The 19,532-nt window shown below is 36.8% G+C and overlaps 14 non-coding genes across 14 annotated transcripts; 13 read left to right on the top strand and 1 right to left on the bottom strand.

Annotated features, from left to right (window-relative positions):
- The first annotated feature begins 190 nt into the window (after positions 1 to 190).
- On the top strand, positions 191 to 264 carry TRNAN-GUU (transfer RNA asparagine (anticodon GUU)). The gene has a single exon. It is a non-coding gene; the product is annotated as a tRNA-Asn (tRNA).
- Positions 265 to 1,335: 1,071 nt separating this feature from the next.
- TRNAN-GUU (transfer RNA asparagine (anticodon GUU)) lies at positions 1,336 to 1,409 on the top strand. Its single transcript has one exon. It is a non-coding gene; the product is annotated as a tRNA-Asn (tRNA).
- Positions 1,410 to 2,502: 1,093 nt separating this feature from the next.
- Positions 2,503 to 2,576, top strand: TRNAN-GUU (transfer RNA asparagine (anticodon GUU)). The gene has a single exon. It is a non-coding gene; the product is annotated as a tRNA-Asn (tRNA).
- A 1,071-nt stretch (positions 2,577 to 3,647) lies between these two features.
- On the top strand, positions 3,648 to 3,721 carry TRNAN-GUU (transfer RNA asparagine (anticodon GUU)). Its single transcript has one exon. It is a non-coding gene; the product is annotated as a tRNA-Asn (tRNA).
- A 2,261-nt stretch (positions 3,722 to 5,982) lies between these two features.
- On the top strand, positions 5,983 to 6,056 carry TRNAN-GUU (transfer RNA asparagine (anticodon GUU)). Its single transcript has one exon. It is a non-coding gene; the product is annotated as a tRNA-Asn (tRNA).
- Positions 6,057 to 6,891: 835 nt separating this feature from the next.
- On the bottom strand, positions 6,892 to 6,963 carry TRNAM-CAU (transfer RNA methionine (anticodon CAU)). Its single transcript has one exon. It is a non-coding gene; the product is annotated as a tRNA-Met (tRNA).
- Positions 6,964 to 7,149: 186 nt separating this feature from the next.
- On the top strand, positions 7,150 to 7,223 carry TRNAN-GUU (transfer RNA asparagine (anticodon GUU)). The gene has a single exon. It is a non-coding gene; the product is annotated as a tRNA-Asn (tRNA).
- A 3,362-nt stretch (positions 7,224 to 10,585) lies between these two features.
- Positions 10,586 to 10,659, top strand: TRNAN-GUU (transfer RNA asparagine (anticodon GUU)). The gene has a single exon. It is a non-coding gene; the product is annotated as a tRNA-Asn (tRNA).
- A 1,087-nt stretch (positions 10,660 to 11,746) lies between these two features.
- TRNAN-GUU (transfer RNA asparagine (anticodon GUU)) lies at positions 11,747 to 11,820 on the top strand. Its single transcript has one exon. It is a non-coding gene; the product is annotated as a tRNA-Asn (tRNA).
- A 1,072-nt stretch (positions 11,821 to 12,892) lies between these two features.
- Positions 12,893 to 12,966, top strand: TRNAN-GUU (transfer RNA asparagine (anticodon GUU)). Its single transcript has one exon. It is a non-coding gene; the product is annotated as a tRNA-Asn (tRNA).
- A 1,071-nt stretch (positions 12,967 to 14,037) lies between these two features.
- On the top strand, positions 14,038 to 14,111 carry TRNAN-GUU (transfer RNA asparagine (anticodon GUU)). Its single transcript has one exon. It is a non-coding gene; the product is annotated as a tRNA-Asn (tRNA).
- Positions 14,112 to 15,204: 1,093 nt separating this feature from the next.
- On the top strand, positions 15,205 to 15,278 carry TRNAN-GUU (transfer RNA asparagine (anticodon GUU)). Its single transcript has one exon. It is a non-coding gene; the product is annotated as a tRNA-Asn (tRNA).
- Positions 15,279 to 16,365: 1,087 nt separating this feature from the next.
- TRNAN-GUU (transfer RNA asparagine (anticodon GUU)) lies at positions 16,366 to 16,439 on the top strand. Its single transcript has one exon. It is a non-coding gene; the product is annotated as a tRNA-Asn (tRNA).
- A 2,260-nt stretch (positions 16,440 to 18,699) lies between these two features.
- On the top strand, positions 18,700 to 18,773 carry TRNAN-GUU (transfer RNA asparagine (anticodon GUU)). The gene has a single exon. It is a non-coding gene; the product is annotated as a tRNA-Asn (tRNA).
- Positions 18,774 to 19,532: the final 759 nt, after the last annotated feature.

Below are 19,532 nucleotides of genomic sequence, written 5' to 3'. Positions count from 1 at the left end.
TGCTGCTCATGTAAGTGTCAGAGATCCTGAAGTACTCACTCATCATGTGAAAGTACCAATGTGTTTCTTCGTTGGTCAATGAAAGAAAAATCTTGCAAAACTCTCCAGATTATTGCCTTTTTAACCTTTTTCTAGGAAACTTTCTAGATGAATGCTTTTTAGCCTTTGTCAGTACATGCTTTTGCAAGCTGTCTCTGTGGCGCAATCGGTTAGCGCATTCGGCTGTTAACCGAAAGGTTGGTGGTTCAATCCCACCCGGGGACGTAATTGACCTTGTGATCAAATTTTGGTGATCTTTAAGTAGACAAGTCAAAATTTCAAACCACCTCTTATAGTGTAGGGTACCTGGCCTTCTCTGATGCAATCAGAGTCAGATTTGATTAAGTCATTTTATAAAAAACAGGAAGCACAATTTAGCATGGGGTTGCAGAGAAAAAAAATTGAGTGATTAATCAGCTCTCCATTTTATGGCTTTATTTTTATGCTAACACATTTGCTCTCTGAAAAGTGTCCACAAAGCCAAGTCTCTGATTAACACCTTTGTAGGAATGGTTTTTCACCTATTACTGATTAAAACTTGCTTCATTGGAAAGGCAGCAAGATGCATCCTCATTACAATGTCCACTGAAATAATACAGGTTGACACCAGGAAACATAAACCTCACTGCATCCTTGCTGCTTTCTCAAGTGGGAATCTGTTTAATGTGAAAACCAGGTGATATCTAATCAGCACACAGGTAAGAAGTTAAGAAAATCTTTCTTTAAGGGTGAAGATGTTTCTCACAAAATCGTTGCCCCAATGCATCATTGAAATTCAAGATGGAAAGATGATTTTGAAATATCAATTGTACATTTTGCATTGCTCTTCTGGTGACAATGTAGCTTGCTTTTGTCAATTACCATTTCAGTAATAGGGTAAAGAAAATTAAGTGGATTTCTGAAAGAAAACAATGCTGTCAATATACTATTAAAACAAATTAAAATGTTAAAAGTTATTGTACTTTAAGTAAAAATAAAAGAGTCAAAATATCAATTCCAGTTTTGGAAGAATTTAATTAACAAAAAAATAAGTGCACATAGCAGAGGATGGTTTCGATCCACCGACCTCTGGGTTATGGGCCCAGCACGCTTCCGCTGCGCCACTCTGCTGCTCATGTAAGTGTCAGAGATCCTGAAGTACTCACTCATCATGTGAAAGTACCAATGTGTTTCTTCGTTGGTCAATGGAAGAAAAATCTTGCAAAACTCTCCAGATTATTGCCTTTTTAACCTTTTTCTAGGAAACTTTCTAGATGAATGCTTTTTAGCCTTTGTCAGTACATGCTTTTGCAAGCTGTCTCTGTGGCGCAATCGGTTAGCGCATTCGGCTGTTAACCGAAAGGTTGGTGGTTCAATCCCACCCGGGGACGTAATTGACCTTGTGATCAAATTTTGGTGATCTTTAAGTAGACAAGTCAAAATTTCAAACCACCTCTTATAGTGTAGGGTACCTGGCCTTCTCTGATGCAATCAGAGTCAGATTTGATTAAGTCATTTTATAAAAAACAGGAAGCACAATTTAGCATGGGGTTGCAGAGAAAAAAAATTATGCAGGCAGAGAAATCCAATTGAGTGATTAATCAGCTCTCCATTTTATGGCTTTATTTTTATGCTAACACATTTGCTCTCTGAAAAGTGTCCACAAAGCCAAGTCTCTGATTAACACCTTTGTAGGAATGGTTTTTCACCTATTACTGATTAAAACTTGCTTCATTGGAAAGGCAGCAAGATGCATCCTCATTACAATGTCCACTGAAATAATACAGGTTGACACCAGGAAACATAAACCTCACTGCATCCTTGCTGCTTTCTCAAGTGGGAATCTGTTTAATGTGAAAACCAGGTGATATCTAATCAGCACACAGGTAAGAAGTTAAGAAAATCTTTCTTTAAGGGTGAAGATGTTTCTCACAAAATCGTTGCCCCAATGCATCATTGAAATTCAAGATGGAAAGATGATTTTGAAATATCAATTGTTCATTTTGCATTGCTCTTCTGGTGACAATGTAGCTTGTTTTTGTCAATTACCATTTCAGTAATAGGGTAAAGAAAATTAAGTGGATTTCTGAAAGAAAACAATGCTGTCAATATACTATTAAAACAAATTAAAATGTTAAAAGTTATTGTACTTTAAGTAAAAATAAAAGAGTCAAAATATCAATTCCAGTTTTGGAAGAATTTAATTAACAAAAAAATAAGTGCACATATCAGAGGATGGTTTTGATCCACCGACCTCTGGGTTATGGGCCCAGCACGCTTCCGCTGCGCCACTCTGCTGCTCATGTAAGTGTCAGAGATCCTGAAGTACTCACTCATCATGTGAAAGTACCAATGTGTTTCTTCGTTGGTCAATGAAAGAAAAATCTTGCAAAACTCTCCAGATTATTGCCGTTTTAACCTTTTTCTAGGAAACTTTCTAGATGAATGCTTTTTAGCCTTTGTCAGTACATGCTTTTGCAAGCTGTCTCTGTGGCGCAATCGGTTAGCGCATTCGGCTGTTAACCGAAAGGTTGGTGGTTCAATCCCACCCGGGGACGTAATTGACCTTGTGATCAAATTTTGGTGATCTTTAAGTAGACAAGTCAAAATTTCAAACCACCTCTTATAGTGTAGGGTACCTGGCCTTCTCTGATGCAATCAGAGTCAGATTTGATTAAGTCATTTTATAAAAAACAGGAAGCACAATTTAGCATGGGGTTGCAGAGAAAAAAAATTGAGTGATTAATCAGCTCTCCATTTTATGGCTTTATTTTTATGCTAACACATTTGCTCTCTGAAAAGTGTCCACAAAGCCAAGTCTCTGATTAACACCTTTGTAGGAATGGTTTTTCACCTATTACTGATTAAAACTTGCTTCATTGGAAAGGCAGCAAGATGCATCCTCATTACAATGTCCACTGAAATAATACAGGTTGACACCAGGAAACATAAACCTCACTGCATCCTTGCTGCTTTCTCAAGTGGGAATCTGTTTAATGTGAAAACCAGGTGATATCTAATCAGCACACAGGTAAGAAGTTAAGAAAATCTTTCTTTAAGGGTGAAGATGTTTCTCACAAAATCGTTGCCCCAATGCATCATTGAAATTCAAGATGGAAAGATGATTTTGAAATATCAATTGTACATTTTGCATTGCTCTTCTGGTGACAATGTAGCTTGCTTTTGTCAATTACCATTTCAGTAATAGGGTAAAGAAAATTAAGTGGATTTCTGAAAGAAAACAATGCTGTCAATATACTATTAAAACAAATTAAAATGTTAAAAGTTATTGTACTTTAAGTAAAAATAAAAGAGTCAAAATATCAATTCCAGTTTTGGAAGAATTTAATTAACAAAAAAATAAGTGCACATAGCAGAGGATGGTTTCGATCCACCGACCTTTGGGTTATGGGCCCAGCACGCTTCCGCTGCGCCACTCTGCTGCTCATGTAAGTGTCAGAGATCCTGAAGTACTCACTCATCATGTGAAAGTACCAATGTGTTTCTTCGTTGGTCAATGGAAGAAAAATCTTGCAAAACTCTCCAGATTATTGCCTTTTTAACCTTTTTCTAGGAAACTTTCTAGATGAATGCTTTTTAGCCTTTGTCAGTACATGCTTTTGCAAGCTGTCTCTGTGGCGCAATCGGTTAGCGCATTCGGCTGTTAACCGAAAGGTTGGTGGTTCAATCCCACCCGGGGACGTAATTGACCTTGTGATCAAATTTTGGTGATCTTTAAGTAGACAAGTCAAAATTTCAAACCACCTCTTATAGTGTAGGGTACCTGGCCTTCTCTGATGCAATCAGAGTCAGATTTGATTAAGTCATTTTATAAAAAACAGGAAGCACAATTTAGCATGGGGTTGCAGAGAAAAAAAATTATGCAGGCAGAGAAATCCAATTGAGTGATTAATCAGCTCTCCATTTTATGGCTTTATTTTTATGCTAACACATTTGCTCTCTGAAAAGTGTCCACAAAGCCAAGTCTCTGATTAACACCTTTGTAGGAATGGTTTTTCACCTATTACTGATTAAAACTTGCTTCATTGGAAAGGCAGCAAGATGCATCCTCATTACAATGTCCACTGAAATAATACAGTTTGACACCAGGAAACATAAACCTCACTGCATCCTTGCTGCTTTCTCAAGTGGGAATCTGTTTAATGTGAAAACCAGGTGATATCTAATCAGCACACAGGTAAGAAGTTAAGAAAATCTTTCTTTAAGGGTGAAGATGTTTCTCACAAAATCGTTGCCCCAATGCATCATTGAAATTCAAGATGGAAAGATGATTTTGAAATATCAATTGTACATTTTGCATTGCTCTTCTGGTGACAATGTAGCTTGCTTTTGTCAATTACCATTTCAGCAATAGGGAAAAGAAAATTAAGTGGATTTCTGAAAGAAAACAATGCTGTCAATATACTATTAAAACAAATTAAAATGTTAAAAGTTATTGTACTTTAAGTAAAAATAAAAGAGTCAAAATATCAATTCCAGTTTTGGAAGAATTTAATTAACAAAAAAATAAGTGCACATAGCAGAGGATGGTTTCGATCCACCGACCTCTGGGTTATGGGCCCAGCACGCTTCCGCTGCGCCACTCTGCTGCTCATGTAAGTGTCAGAGATCCTGAAGTACTCACTCATCATGTGAAAGTACCAATGTGTTTCTTCGTTGGTCAATGGAAGAAAAATCTTGCAAAACTCTCCAGATTATTGCCTTTTTAACCTTTTTCTAGGAAACTTTCTAGATGAATGCTTTTTAGCCTTTGTCAGTACATGCTTTTGCAAGCTGTCTCTGTGGCGCAATCGGTAGGCGCATTCGGCTGTTAACCGTAAAGGTTGGTGGTTCAATCCCACCCGGGGACGTAATTGACCTTGTGATCAAATTTTGGTGATCTTTAAGTAGACAAGTCAAAATTTCAAACCACCTCTTATAGTGTAGGGTACCTGGCCTTCTCTGATGCAATCAGAGTCAGATTTGATTAAGTCATTTTATAAAAAACAGGAAGCACAATTTAGCATGGGGTTGCAGAGAAAAAAAATTATGCAGGCAGAGAAATCCAATTGAGTGATTAATCAGCTCTCCATTTTATGGCTTTATTTTTATGCTAACACATTTGCTCTCTGAAAAGTGTCCACAAAGCCAAGTCTCTGATTAACACCTTTGTAGGAATGGTTTTTCACCTATTACTGATTAAAACTTGCTTCATTGGAAAGGCAGCAAGATGCATCCTCATTACAATGTCCACTGAAATAATACAGGTTGACACCAGGAAACATAAACCTCACTGCATCCTTGCTGCTTTCTCAAGTGGGAATCTGTTTAATGTGAAAACCAGGTGATATCTAATCAGCACACAGGTAAGAAGTTAAGAAAATCTTTCTTTAAGGGTGAAGATGTTTCTCACAAAATCGTTGCCCCAATGCATCATTGAAATTCAAGATGGAAAGATGATTTTGAAATATCAATTGTACATTTTGCATTGCTCTTCTGGTGACAATGTAGCTTGTTTTTGTCAATTACCATTTCAGTAATAGGGTAAAGAAAATTAAGTGGATTTCTGAAAGAAAACAATGCTGTCAATATACTATTAAAACAAATTAAAATGTTAAAAGTTATTGTACTTTAAGTAAAAATAAAAGAGTCAAAATATCAATTCCAGTTTTGGAAGAATTTAATTAACAAAAAAATAAGTGCACATAGCAGAGGATGGTTTCGATCCACCGACCTCTGGGTTATGGGCCCAGCACGCTTCCGCTGCGCCACTCTGCTGCTCATGTAAGTGTCAGAGATCCTGAAGTACTCACTCATCATGTGAAAGTACCAATGTGTTTCTTCGTTGGTCAATGGAAGAAAAATCTTGCAAAACTCTCCAGATTATTGCCTTTTTAACCTTTTTCTAGGAAACTTTCTAGATGAATGCTTTTTAGCCTTTGTCAGTACATGCTTTTGCAAGCTGTCTCTGTGGCGCAATCGGTTAGCGCATTCGGCTGTTAACCAAAAGGTTGGTGGTTCAATCCCACCCGGGGACGTAATTGACCTTGTGATCAAATTTTGGTGATCTTTAAGTAGACAAGTCAAAATTTCAAACCACCTCTTATAGTGTAGGGTACCTGGCCTTCTCTGATGCAATCAGAGTCAGATTTGATTAAGTCATTTTATAAAAAACAGGAAGCACAATTTAGCATGGGGTTGCAGAGAAAAAAAATTATGCAGGCAGAGAAATCCAATTGAGTGATTAATCAGCTCTCCATTTTATGGCTTTATTTTTATGCTAACACATTTGCTCTCTGAAAAGTGTCCACAAAGCCAAGTCTCTGATTAACACCTTTGTAGGAATGGTTTTTCACCTATTACTGATTAAAACTTGCTTCATTGGAAAGGCAGCAAGATGCATCCTCATTACAATGTCCACTGAAATAATACAGGTTGACACCAGGAAACATAAACCTCACTGCATCCTTGCTGCTTTCTCAAGTGGGAATCTGTTTAATGTGAAAACCAGGTGATATCTAATCAGCACACAGGTAAGAAGTTAAGAAAATCTTTCTTTAAGGGTGAAGATGTTTCTCACAAAATCGTTGCCCCAATGCATCATTGAAATTCAAGATTGAAAGATGATTTTGAAATATCAATTGTACATTTTGCATTGCTCTTCTGGTGACAATGTAGCTTGCTTTTGTCAATTACCATTTCAGTAATAGGGTAAAGAAAATTAAGTGGATTTCTGAAAGAAAACAATGCTGTCAATATACTATTAAAACAAATTAAAATGTTAAAAGTTATTGTACTTTAAGTAAAAATAAAAGAGTCAAAATATCAATTCCAGTTTTGGAAGAATTTAATTAACAAAAAAATAAGTGCACATAGCAGAGGATGGTTTCGATCCACCGACCTCTGGGTTATGGGCCCAGCACGCTTCCACTGCGCCACTCTGCTGCTCATGTAAGTGTCAGAGATCCTGAAGTACTCACTCATCATGTGAAAGTACCAATGTGTTTCTTCGTTGGTCAATGGAAGAAAAATCTTGCAAAACTCTCCAGATTATTGCCTTTTTAACCTTTTTCTAGGAAACTTTCTAGATGAATGCTTTTTAGCCTTTGTCAGTACATGCTTTTGCAAGCTGTCTCTGTGGCGCAATCGGTTAGCGCATTCGGCTGTTAACCGAAAGGTTGGTGGTTCAATCCCACCCGGGGACGTAATTGACCTTGTGATCAAATTTTGGTGATCTTTAAGTAAACAAGTCAAAATTTCAAACCACCTCTTATAGTGTAGGGTACCTGGCCTTCTCTGATGCAATCAGAGTCAGATTTGATTAAGTCATTTTATAAAAAACAGGAAGCACAATTTAGCATGGGGTTGCAGAGAAAAAAAATTGAGTGATTAATCAGCTCTCCATTTTATGGCTTTATTTTTATGCTAACACATTTGCTCTCTGAAAAGTGTCCACAAAGCAAAGTCTCTGATTAACACCTTTGTAGGAATGGTTTTTCACCTATTACTGATTAAAACTTGCTTCATTGGAAAGGCAGCAAGATGCATCCTCATTACAATGTCCACTGAAATAATACAGGTTGACACCAGGAAACATAAACCTCACTGCATCCTTGCTGCTTTCTCAAGTGGGAATCTATTTAATGTGAAAACCAGGTGATATCTAATCAGCACACAGGTAAGAAGTTAAGAAAATCTTTCTTTAAGGGTGAAGATGTTTCTCACAAAATCGTTGCCCCAATGCATCATTGAAATTCAAGATGGAAAGATGATTTTGAAATATCAATTGTACATTTTGCATTGCTCTTCTGGTGACAATGTAGCTTGTTTTTGTCAATTACCATTTCAGTAATAGGGTAAAGAAAATTAAGTGGATTTCTGAAAGAAAACAATGCTTTCAATATACTATTAAAACAAATTAAAATGTTAAAAGTTATTGTACTTTAAGTAAAAATAAAAGAGTCAAAATATCAATTCCAGTTTTGGAAGAATTTAATTAACAAAAAAATAAGTGCACATAGCAGAGGATGGTTTTGATCCACCGACCTCTGGGTTATGGGCCCAGCACGCTTCCGCTGCGCCACTCTGCTGCTCATGTAAGTGTCAGAGATCCTGAAGTACTCACTCATCATGTGAAAGTACCAATGTGTTTCTTCGTTGGTCAATGAAAGAAAAATCTTGCAAAACTCTCCAGATTATTGCCTATTTAACCTTTTTCTAGGAAACTTTCTAGATGAATGCTTTTTAGCCTTTGTCAGTACATGCTTTTGCAAGCTGTCTCTGTGGCGCAATCGGTTAGCACATTCGGCTGTTAACCGAAAGGTTGGTGGTTCAATCCCACCCGGGGATGTAATTGACCTTGTGATCAAATTTTGGTGATCTTTAAGTAGACAAGTCAAAATTTCAAACCACCTCTTATAGTGTAGGGTACCTGGCCTTCTCTGATGCAATCAGAGTCAGATTTGATTAAGTCATTTTATAAAAAAACAGGAAGCACAATTTAGCATGGGGTTGCAGAGAAAAAAAATTGAGTGATTAATCAGCTCTCCATTTTATGGCTTTATTTTTATGCTAACACATTTGCTCTCTGAAAAGTGTCCACAAAGCCAAGTCTCTGATTAACACCTTTGTAGGAATGGTTTTTCACCTATTACTGATTAAAACTTGCTTCATTGGAAAGGCAGCAAGATGCATCCTCATTACAATGTCCACTGAAATAATACAGGTTGACACCAGGAAACATAAACCTCACTGCATCCTTGCTGCTTTCTCAAGTGGGAATCTGTTTAATGTGAAAACCAGGTGATATCTAATCAGCACACAGGTAAGAAGTTAAGAAAATCTTTCTTTAAGGGTGAAGATGTTTCTCACAAAATCGTTGCCCCAATGCATCATTGAAATTCAAGATGGAAAGATGATTTTGAAATATCAATTGTACATTTTGCATTGCTCTTCTGGTGACAATGTAGCTTGTTTTTGTCAATTACCATTTCAGTAATAGGGTAAAGAAAATTAAGTGGATTTCTGAAAGAAAACAATGCTGTCAATATACTATTAAAACAAATTAAAATGTTAAAAGTTATTGTACTTAAAATAAAAATAAAAGAGTCAAAATATCAATTCCAGTTTTGGAAGAATTTAATTAACAAAAAAATAAGTGCACATAGCAGAGGATGGTTTCGATCCACCGACCTCTGGGTTATGGGCCCAGCACGCTTCCGCTGCGCCACTCTGCTGCTCATGTAAGTGTCAGAGATCCTGAAGTACTCACTCATCATGTGAAAGTACCAATGTGTTTCTTCGTTGGTCAATGGAAGAAAAATCTTGCAAAACTCTCCAGATTATTGCCTTTTTAACCTTTTTCTAGGAAACTTTCTAGATGAATGCTTTTTAGCCTTTGTCAGTACATGCTTTTGCAAGCTGTCTCTGTGGCGCAATTTGTTAGCGCATTCGGCTGTTAACCAAAAGGTTGGTGGTTCAATCCCACCCGGGGACGTAATTGACCTTGTGATCAAATTTTGGTGATCTTTAAGTAGACAAGTCAAAATTTCAAACCACCTCTTATAGTGTAGGGTACCTGGCCTTCTCTGATGCAATCAGAGTCAGATTTGATTAAGTCATTTTATAAAAAACAGGAAGCACAATTTAGCATGGGGTTGCAGAGAAAAAAAATTGAGTGATTAATCAGCTCTCCATTTTATGGCTTTATTTTTATGCTAACACATTTGCTCTCTGAAAAGTGTCCACAAAGCCAAGTCTCTGATTAACACCTTTGTAGGAATGGTTTTTCACCTATTACTGATTAAAACTTGCTTCATTGGAAAGGCAGCAAGATGCATCCTCATTACAATGTCCACTGAAATAATACAGGTTGACACCAGGAAACATAAACCTCACTGCATCCTTGCTGCTTTCTCAAGTGGGAATCTATTTAATGTGAAAACCAGGTGATATCTAATCAGCACACAGGTAAGAAGTTAAGAAAATCTTTCTTTAAGGGTGAAGATGTTTCTCACAAAATCGTTGCCCCAATGCATCATTGAAATTCAAGATGGAAAGATGATTTTGAAATATCAATTGTACATTTTGCATTGCTCTTCTGGTGACAATGTAGCTTGTTTTTGTCAATTACCATTTCAGTAATAGGGTAAAGAAAATTAAGTGGATTTCTGAAAGAAAACAATGCTGTCAATATACTATTAAAACAAATTAAAATGTTAAAAGTTATTGTACTTTAAGTAAAAATAAAAGAGTCAAAATATCAATTCCAGTTTTGGAAGAATTTAATTAACAAAAAAATAAGTGCACATAGCAGAGGATGGTTTCGATCCACCGACCTCTGGGTTATGGGCCCAGCACGCTTCCGCTGCACCACTCTGCTGCTCATGTAAGTGTCAGAGATCCTGAAGTACTCACTCATCATGTGAAAGTACCAATGTGTTTCTTCGTTGGTCAATGGAAGAAAAATCTTGCAAAACTCTCCAGATTATTGCCTTTTTAACCTTTTTCTAGGAAACTTTCTAGATGAATGCTTTTTAGCCTTTGTCAGTACATGCTTTTGCAAGCTGTCTCTGTGGCGCAATCGGTTAGCGCATTCGGCTGTTAACCAAAAGGTTGGTGGTTCAATCCCACCCGGGGACGTAATTGACCTTGTGATCAAATTTTGGTGATCTTTAAGTAGACTAGTCAAAATTTCAAACCACCTCTTATAGTGTAGGGTACCTGGCCTTCTCTGATGCAGTCAGATTTGATTAAGTCATTTTATAAAAAACAGGAAGCACAATTTAGCATGGGGTTGCAGAGAAAAAAAATTATGCAGGCAGAGAAATCCAATTGAGTGATTAATCAGCTCTCCATTTTATGGCTTTATTTTTATGCTAACACATTTGCTCTCTGAAAAGTGTCCACAAAGCCAAGTCTCTGATTAACACCTTTGTAGGAATGGTTTTTCACCTATTACTGATTAAAACTTGCTTCATTGGAAAGGCAGCAAGATGCATCCTCATTACAATGTCCACTGAAATAATACAGGTTGACACCAGGAAACATAAACCTCACTGCATCCTTGCTGCTTTCTCAAGTGGGAATCTGTTTAATGTGAAAACCAGGTGATATCTAATCAGCACACAGGTAAGAAGTTAAGAAAATCTTTCTTTAAGGGTGAAGATGTTTCTCACAAAATCGTTGCCCCAATGCATCATTGAAATTCAAGATGGAAAGATGATTTTGAAATATCAATTGTACATTTTGCATTGCTCTTCTGGTGACAATGTAGCTTGTTTTTGTCAATTACCATTTCAGTAATAGGGTAAAGAAAATTAAGTGGATTTCTGAAAGAAAACAATGCTGTCAATATACTATTAAAACAAATTAAAATGTTAAAAGTTATTGTACTTTAAGTAAAAATAAAAGAGTCAAAATATCAATTCCAGTTTTGGATGAATTTAATTAACAAAAAAATAAGTGCACATATCAGAGGATAGTTTCGATCCACCGACCTCTGGGTTATGGGCCCAGCACGCTTCCGCTGCGCCACTCTGCTGCTCATGTAGTTGTCAGAAATCCTGAAGTACTCACTCATCATGTGAAAGTACCAATGTGTTTCTTCGTTGGTCAATGGAAGAAAAATCTTGCAAAACTCTCCAGATTATTGCCTTTTTAACCTTTTTCTAGGAAACTTTCTAGATGAATGCTTTTTAGCCTTTGTCAGTACATGCTTTTGCAAGCTGTCTCTGTGGCGCAATCGGTTAGCGCATTCGGCTGTTAACCGAAAGGTTGGTGGTTCAATCCCACCCGGGGACGTAATTGACCTTGTGATCAAATTTTGGTGATCTTTAAGTAGACAAGTCAAAATTTCAAACCACCTCTTATAGTGTAGGGTACCTGGCCTTCTCTGATGCAATCAGAGTCAGATTTGATTAAGTCATTTTATAAAAAAACAGGAAGCACAATTTAGCATGGGGTTGCAGAGAAAAAAAATTGAGTGATTAATCAGCTCTCCATTTTATGGCTTTATTTTTATGCTAACACATTTGCTCTCTGAAAAGTGTCCACAAAGCCAAGTCTCTGATTAACACCTTTGTAGGAATGGTTTTTCACCTATTACTGATTAAAACTTGCTTCATTGGAAAGGCAGCAAGATGCATCCTCATTACAATGTCCACTGAAATAATACAGGTTGACACCAGGAAACATAAACCTCACTGCATCCTTGCTGCTTTCTCAAGTGGGAATCTGTTTAATGTGAAAACCAGGTGATATCTAATCAGCACACAGGTAAGAAGTTAAGAAAATCTTTCTTTAAGGGTGAAGATGTTTCTCACAAAATCGTTGCCCCAATGCATCATTGAAATTCAAGATGGAAAGATGATTTTGAAATATCAATTGTACATTTTGCATTGCTCTTCTGGTGACAATGTAGCTTGTTTTTGTCAATTACCATTTCAGTAATAGGGTAAAGAAAATTAAGTGGATTTCTGAAAGAAAACAATGCTGTCAATATACTATTAAAACAAATTAAAATGTTAAAAGTTATTGTACTTAAAATAAAAATAAAAGAGTCAAAATATCAATTCCAGTTTTGGAAGAATTTAATTAACAAAAAAATAAGTGCACATAGCAGAGGATGGTTTCGATCCACCAACCTCTGGGTTATGGGCCCAGCACGCTTCCGCTGCGCCACTCTGCTGCTCATGTAAGTGTCAGAGATCCTGAAGTACTCACTCATCATGTGAAAGTACCAATGTGTTTCTTCGTTGGTCAATGGAAGAAAAATCTTGCAAAACTCTCCAGATTATTGCCTTTTTAACCTTTTTCTAGGAAACTTTCTAGATGAATGCTTTTTAGCCTTTGTCAGTACATGCTCTTGCAAGCTGTCTCTGTGGCGCAATCGGTTAGCGCATTCGGCTGTTAACCAAAAGGTTGGTGGTTCAATCCCACCCGGGGACGTAATTGACCTTGTGATCAAATTTTGGTGATCTTTAAGTAGACAAGTCAAAATTTCAAACCACCTCTTATAGTGTAGGGTACCTGGCCTTCTCTGATGCAATCAGAGTCAGATTTGATTAAGTCATTTTATAAAAAACAGGAAGCACAATTTAGCATGGGGTTGCAGAGAAAAAAAATTGAGTGATTAATCAGCTCTCCATTTTATGGCTTTATTTTTATGCTAACACATTTGCTCTCTGAAAAGTGTCCACAAAGCCAAGTCTCTGATTAACACCTTTGTAGGAATGGTTTTTCACCTATTACTGATTAAAACTTGCTTCATTGGAAAGGCAGCAAGATGCATCCTCATTACAATGTCCACTGAAATAATACAGGTTGACACCAGGAAACATAAACCTCACTGCATCCTTGCTGCTTTCTCAAGTGGAAATCTGTTTAATGTGAAAACCAGGTGATATCTAATCAGCACACAGGTAAGAAGTTAAGAAAATCTTTCTTTAAGGGTGAAGATGTTTCTCACAAAATCGTTGCCCCAATGCATCATTGAAATTCAAGATGGAAAGATGATTTTGAAATATCAATTGTACATTTTGCATTGCTCTTCTGGTGACAATGTAGCTTGTTTTTGTCAATTACCATTTCAGTAATAGGGTAAAGAAAATTAAGTGGATTTCTGAAAGAAAACAATGCTGTCAATATACTATTAAAACAAATTAAAATGTTAAAAGTTATTGTACTTTAAGTAAAAATAAAAGAGTCAAAATATCAATTCCAGTTTTGGAAGAATTTAATTAACAAAAAAATAAGTGCACATAGCAGAGGATGGTTTCGATCCACCGACCTCTGGGTTATGGGCCCAGCACGCTTCCGCTGCGCCACTCTGCTGCTCATGTAAGTGTCAGAGATCCTGAAGTACTCACTCATCATGTGAAAGTACCAATGTGTTTCTTCGTTGGTCAATGGAAGAAAAATCTTGCAAAACTCTCCAGATTATTGCCTTTTTAACCTTTTTCTAGGAAACTTTCTAGATGAATGCTTTTTAGCCTTTGTCAGTACATGCTCTTGCAAGCTGTCTCTGTGGCGCAATCGGTTAGCGCATTCGGCTGTTAACCAAAAGGTTGGTGGTTCAATCCCACCCGGGGACGTAATTGACCTTGTGATCAAATTTTGGTGATCTTTAAGTAGACAAGTCAAAATTTCAAACCACCTCTTATAGTGTAGGGTACCTGGCCTTCTCTGATGCAATCAGAGTCAGATTTGATTAAGTCATTTTATAAAAAACAGGAAGCACAATTTAGCATGGGGTTGCAGAGAAAAAAAATTATGCAGGCAGAGAAATCCAATTGAGTGATTAATCAGCTCTCCATTTTATGGCTTTATTTTTATGCTAACACATTTGCTCTCTGAAAAGTGTCCACAAAGCCAAGTCTCTGATTAACACCTTTGTAGGAATGGTTTTTCACCTATTACTGATTAAAACTTGCTTCATTGGAAAGGCAGCAAGATGCATCCTCATTACAATGTCCACTGAAATAATACAGGTTGACACCAGGAAACATAAACCTCACTGCATCCTTGCTGCTTTCTCAAGTGGGAATCTGTTTAATGTGAAAACCAGGTGATATCTAATCAGCACACAGGTAAGAAGTTAAGAAAATCTTTCTTTAAGGGTGAAGATGTTTCTCACAAAATCGTTGCCCCAATGCATCATTGAAATTCAAGATGGAAAGATGATTTTGAAATATCAATTGTACATTTTGCATTGCTCTTCTGGTGACAATGTAGCTTGTTTTTATCAATTACCATTTCAGTAATAGGGTAAAGAAAATTAAGTGGATTTCTGAAAGAAAACAATGCTGTCAATATACTATTAAAACAAATTAAAATGTTAAAAGTTATTGTACTTTAAGTAAAAATAAAAGAGTCAAAATATCAATTCCAGTTTTGGAAGAATTTAATTAACAAAAAAATAAGTGCACATAGCAGAGGATGGTTTCGATCCACCGACCTCTGGGTTATGGGCCCAGCACGCTTCCGCTGCGCCACTCTGCTGCTCATGTAAGTGTCAGAGATCCTGAAGTACTCACTCATCATGTGAAAGTACCAATGTGTTTCTTCGTTGGTCAATGGAAGAAAAATCTTGCAAAACTCTCCAGATTATTGCCTTTTTAACCTTTTTCTAGGAAACTTTCTAGATATATGCTTTTTAGCCTTTGTCAGTACAGGCTTTTGCAAGCTGTCTCTGTGGCGCAATCGGTTAGCGCATTCGGCTGTTAACCGAAAGGTTGGTGGTTCAATCCCACCCGGGGACGTAATTGACCTTGTGATCAAATTTTGGTGATCTTTAAGTAGACAAGTCAAAATTTCAAACCACCTCTTATAGTGTAGGGTACCTGGCCTTCTCTCATGCAATCAGATTTGATTAAGTCATTTTATAAAAAACAGGAAGCACAATTTAGCATGGGGTTGCAGAGAAAAAAAATTATGCAGGCAGAGAAATCCAATTGAGTGATTAATCAGCTCTCCATTTTATGGCTTTATTTTTATGCTAACACATTTGCTCTCTGAAAAGTGTCCACAAAGCCAAGTCTCTGATTAACACCTTTGTAGGAATGGTTTTTCACCTATTACTGATTAAAACTTGCTTCATTGGAAAGGCAGCAAGATGCATCCTCATTACAATGTCCACTGAAATAATACAGGTTGACACCAGGAAACATAAACCTCACTGCATCCTTGCTGCTTTCTCAAGTGGGAATCTGTTTAATGTGAAAACCAGGTGATATCTAATCAGCACACAGGTAAGAAGTTAAGAAAATCTTTCTTTAAGGGTGAAGATGTTTCTCACAAAATCGTTGCCCCAATGCATCATTGAAATTCAAGATGGAAAGATGATTTTGAAATATCAATTGTACATTTTGCATTGCTCTTCTGGTGACAATGTAGCTTGTTTTTGTCAATTACCATTTCAGTAATAGGGTAAAGAAAATTAAGTGGATTTCTGAAAGAAAACAATGCTGTCAATATACTATTAAAACAAATTAAAATGTTAAAAGTTATTGTACTTTAAGTAAAAATAAAAGAGTCAAAATATCAATTCCAGTTTTGGAAGAATTTAATTAACAAAAAAATAAGTGCACACAGCAGAGGATGGTTTCGATCCACCAACCTCTGAGTTATGGGGCCAGCACGCTTCCGCTGCGCCACTCTGCTGCTCATGTTAGTGTCAGAGATCCTGAAGTACTCACTCATCATGTGAAAGTACCAATGTGTTTCTTCGTTGGTCAATGGAAGAAAAATCTTGCAAAACTCTCCAGATTATTGCCTTTTTAACCTTTTTCTAGGAAACTTTCTAGATGAATGCTTTTTAGCCTTTGTCAGTACATGCTTTTGCAAGCTGTCTCTGTGGCGCAATCAGTTAGCGCATTCGGCTGTTAACCGAAAGGTTGGTGGTTCAATCCCACCCGGGGACGTAATTGACCTTGTGATCAAATTTTGGTGATCTTTAAGTAGACAAGTCAAAATTTCAAACCACCTCTTATAGTGTAGGGTACCTGGCCTTCTCTGATGCAATCAGAGTCAGATTTGATTAAGTCATTTTATAAAAAACAGGAAGCACAATTTAGCATGGGGTTGCAGAGAAAAAAAATTATGCAGGCAGAGAAATCCAATTGAGTGATTAATCAGCTCTCCATTTTATGGCTTTATTTTTATGCTAACACATTTGCTCTCTGAAAAGTGTCCACAAAGCCAAGTCTCTGATTAACACCTTTGTAGGAATGGTTTTTCACCTATTACTGATTAAAACTTGCTTCATTGGAAAGGCAGCAAGATGCATCCTCATTACAATGTCCACTGAAATAATAAAGGTTGACACCAGGAAACATAAACCTCACTGCATCCTTGCTGCTTTCTCAAATGGGAATCTGTTTAATGTGAAAACCAGGTGATATCTAATCAGCACACAGGTAAGAAGTTAAGAAAATCTTTCTTTAAGGGTGAAGATGTTTCTCACAAAATCGTTGCCCCAATGCATCATTGAAATTCAAGATGGAAAGATGATTTTGAAATATCAATTGTACATTTTGCATTGCTCTTCTGGTGACAATGTAGCTTGTTTTTGTCAATTACCATTTCAGTAATAGGGTAAAGAAAATTAAGTGGATTTCTGAAAGAAAACAATGCTGTCAATATACTATTAAAACAAATTAAAATGTTGAAAGTTATTGTACTTTAAGTAAAAATAAAAGAGTCAAAATATCAATTCCAGTTTTGGAAGAATTTAATTAACAAAAAAATAAGTGCACATAGCAGAGGATGGTTTCAATCCACCGACCTCTGGGTTATGGGCCCAGCACGCTTCCGCTGCGCCACTCTGCTGCTCATGTAAGTGTCAGAGATCATGAAGTACTCACTCATCATGTGAAAGTACCAATGTGTTTCTTCGTTGGTCAATGGAAGAAAAATCTTGCAAAACTCTCCAGATTATTGCCTTTTTAACCTTTTTCTAGGAAACTTTCTAGATTAATGCTTTTTAGCCTTTGTCAGTACATGCTTTTGCAAGCTGTCTCTGTGGCGAAATCAGTTAGCGCATTCGGCTGTTAACCGAAAGGTTGGTGGTTCAATCCCACCCGGGGACGTAATTGACCTTGTGATCAAATTTTGGTGATCTTTAAGTAGACAAGTCAAAATTTCAAACCACCTCTTATAGTGTAGGGTACCTGGCCTTCTCTGATGCAATCAGAGTCAGATTTGATTAAGTCATTTTATAAAAAACAGGAAGCACAATTTAGCATGGGGTTGCAGAGAAAAAAAATTATGCAGGCAGAGAAATCCAATTGAGTGATTAATCAGCTCTCCATTTTATGGCTTTATTTTTATGCTAACACATTTGCTCTCTGAAAAGTGTCCACAAAGCCAAGTCTCTGATTAACACCTTTGTAGGAATGGTTTTTCACCTATTACTGATTAAAACTTGCTTCATTGGAAAGGCAGCAAGATGCATCCTCATTACAATGTCCACTGAAATAATACAGGTTGACACCAGGAAACATAAACCTCACTGCATCCTTGCTGCTTTCTCAAGTGGGAATCTGTTTAATGTGAAAACCAGGTGATATCTAATCAGCACACAGGTAAGAAGTTAAGAAAATCTTTCTTTAAGGGTGAAGATGTTTCTCACAAAATCGTTGCCCCAATGCATCATTGAAATTCAAGATGGAAAGATGATTTTGAAATATCAATTGTACATTTTGCATTGCTCTTCTGGTGACAATGTAGCTTGTTTTTGTCAATTACCATTTCAGTAATAGGGTAAAGAAAATTAAGTGGATTTCTGAAAGAAAACAATGCTGTCAATATACTATTAAAACAAATTAAAATGTTAAAAGTTATTGTACTTTAAGTAAAAATAAAAGAGTCAAAATATCAATTCCAGTTTTGGAAGAATTTAATTAACAAAAAAATAAGTGCACACAGCAGAGGATGGTTTCGATCCACCAACCTCTGAGTTATGGGGCCAGCACGCTTCCGCTGCGCCACTCTGCTGCTCATGTTAGTGTCAGAGATCCTGAAGTACTCACTCATCATGTGAAAGTACCAATGTGTTTCTTCGTTGGTCAATGGAAGAAAAATCTTGCAAAACTCTCCAGATTATTGCCTTTTTAACCTTTTTCTAGGAAACTTTCTAGATGAATGCTTTTTAGCCTTTGTCAGTACAGGCTTTTGCAAGCTGTCTCTGTGGCGCAATCAGTTAGCGCATTCGGCTGTTAACCGAAAGGTTGGTGGTTCAATCCCACCCGGGGACGTAATTGACCTTGTGATCAAATTTTGGTGATCTTTAAGTAGACAAGTCAAAATTTCAAACCACCTCTTATAGTGTAGGATACCTGGCCTTCTCTGATGCAATCAGAGTCAGATTTGATTAAGTCATTTTATAAAAAACAGGAAGCACAATTTAGCATGGGGTTGCAGAGAAAAAAAATTATGCAGGCAGAGAAATCCAATTGAGTGATTAATCAGCTCTCCATTTTATGGCTTTATTTTTATGCTAACACATTTGCTCTCTGAAAAGTGTCCACAAAGCCAGGTCTCTGATTAACACCTTTGTAGGAATGGTTTTTCACCTATTACTGATTAAAACTTGCTTCATTGGAAAGGCAGCAAGATGCATCCTCATTACAATGTCCACTGAAATAATAAAGGTTGACACCAGGAAACATAAACCTCACTGCATCCTTGCTGCTTTCTCAAATGGGAATCTGTTTAATGTGAAAACCAGGTGATATCTAATCAGCACACAGGTAAGAAGTTAAGAAAATCTTTCTTTAAGGGTGAAGATGTTTCTCACAAAATCGTTGCCCCAATGCATCATTGAAATTCAAGATGGAAAGATGATTTTGAAATATCAATTGTACATTTTGCATTGCTCTTCTGGTGACAATGTAGCTTGTTTTTGTCAATTACCATTTCAGTAATAGGGTAAAGAAAATTAAGTGGATTTCTGAAAGAAAACAATGCTGTCAATATACTATTAAAACAAATTAAAATGTTGAAAGTTATTGTAC

The sequence above is a fragment of the Pseudophryne corroboree genome, chromosome 4, assembly GCF_028390025.1.
Source record: "Pseudophryne corroboree isolate aPseCor3 chromosome 4, aPseCor3.hap2, whole genome shotgun sequence".
Classification (NCBI taxonomy): domain Eukaryota; kingdom Metazoa; phylum Chordata; class Amphibia; order Anura; family Myobatrachidae; genus Pseudophryne; species Pseudophryne corroboree.
The sequence above is the reverse complement of the archived record's forward strand: the minus strand, read 5'-3'. Positions and strand labels throughout refer to the sequence as shown.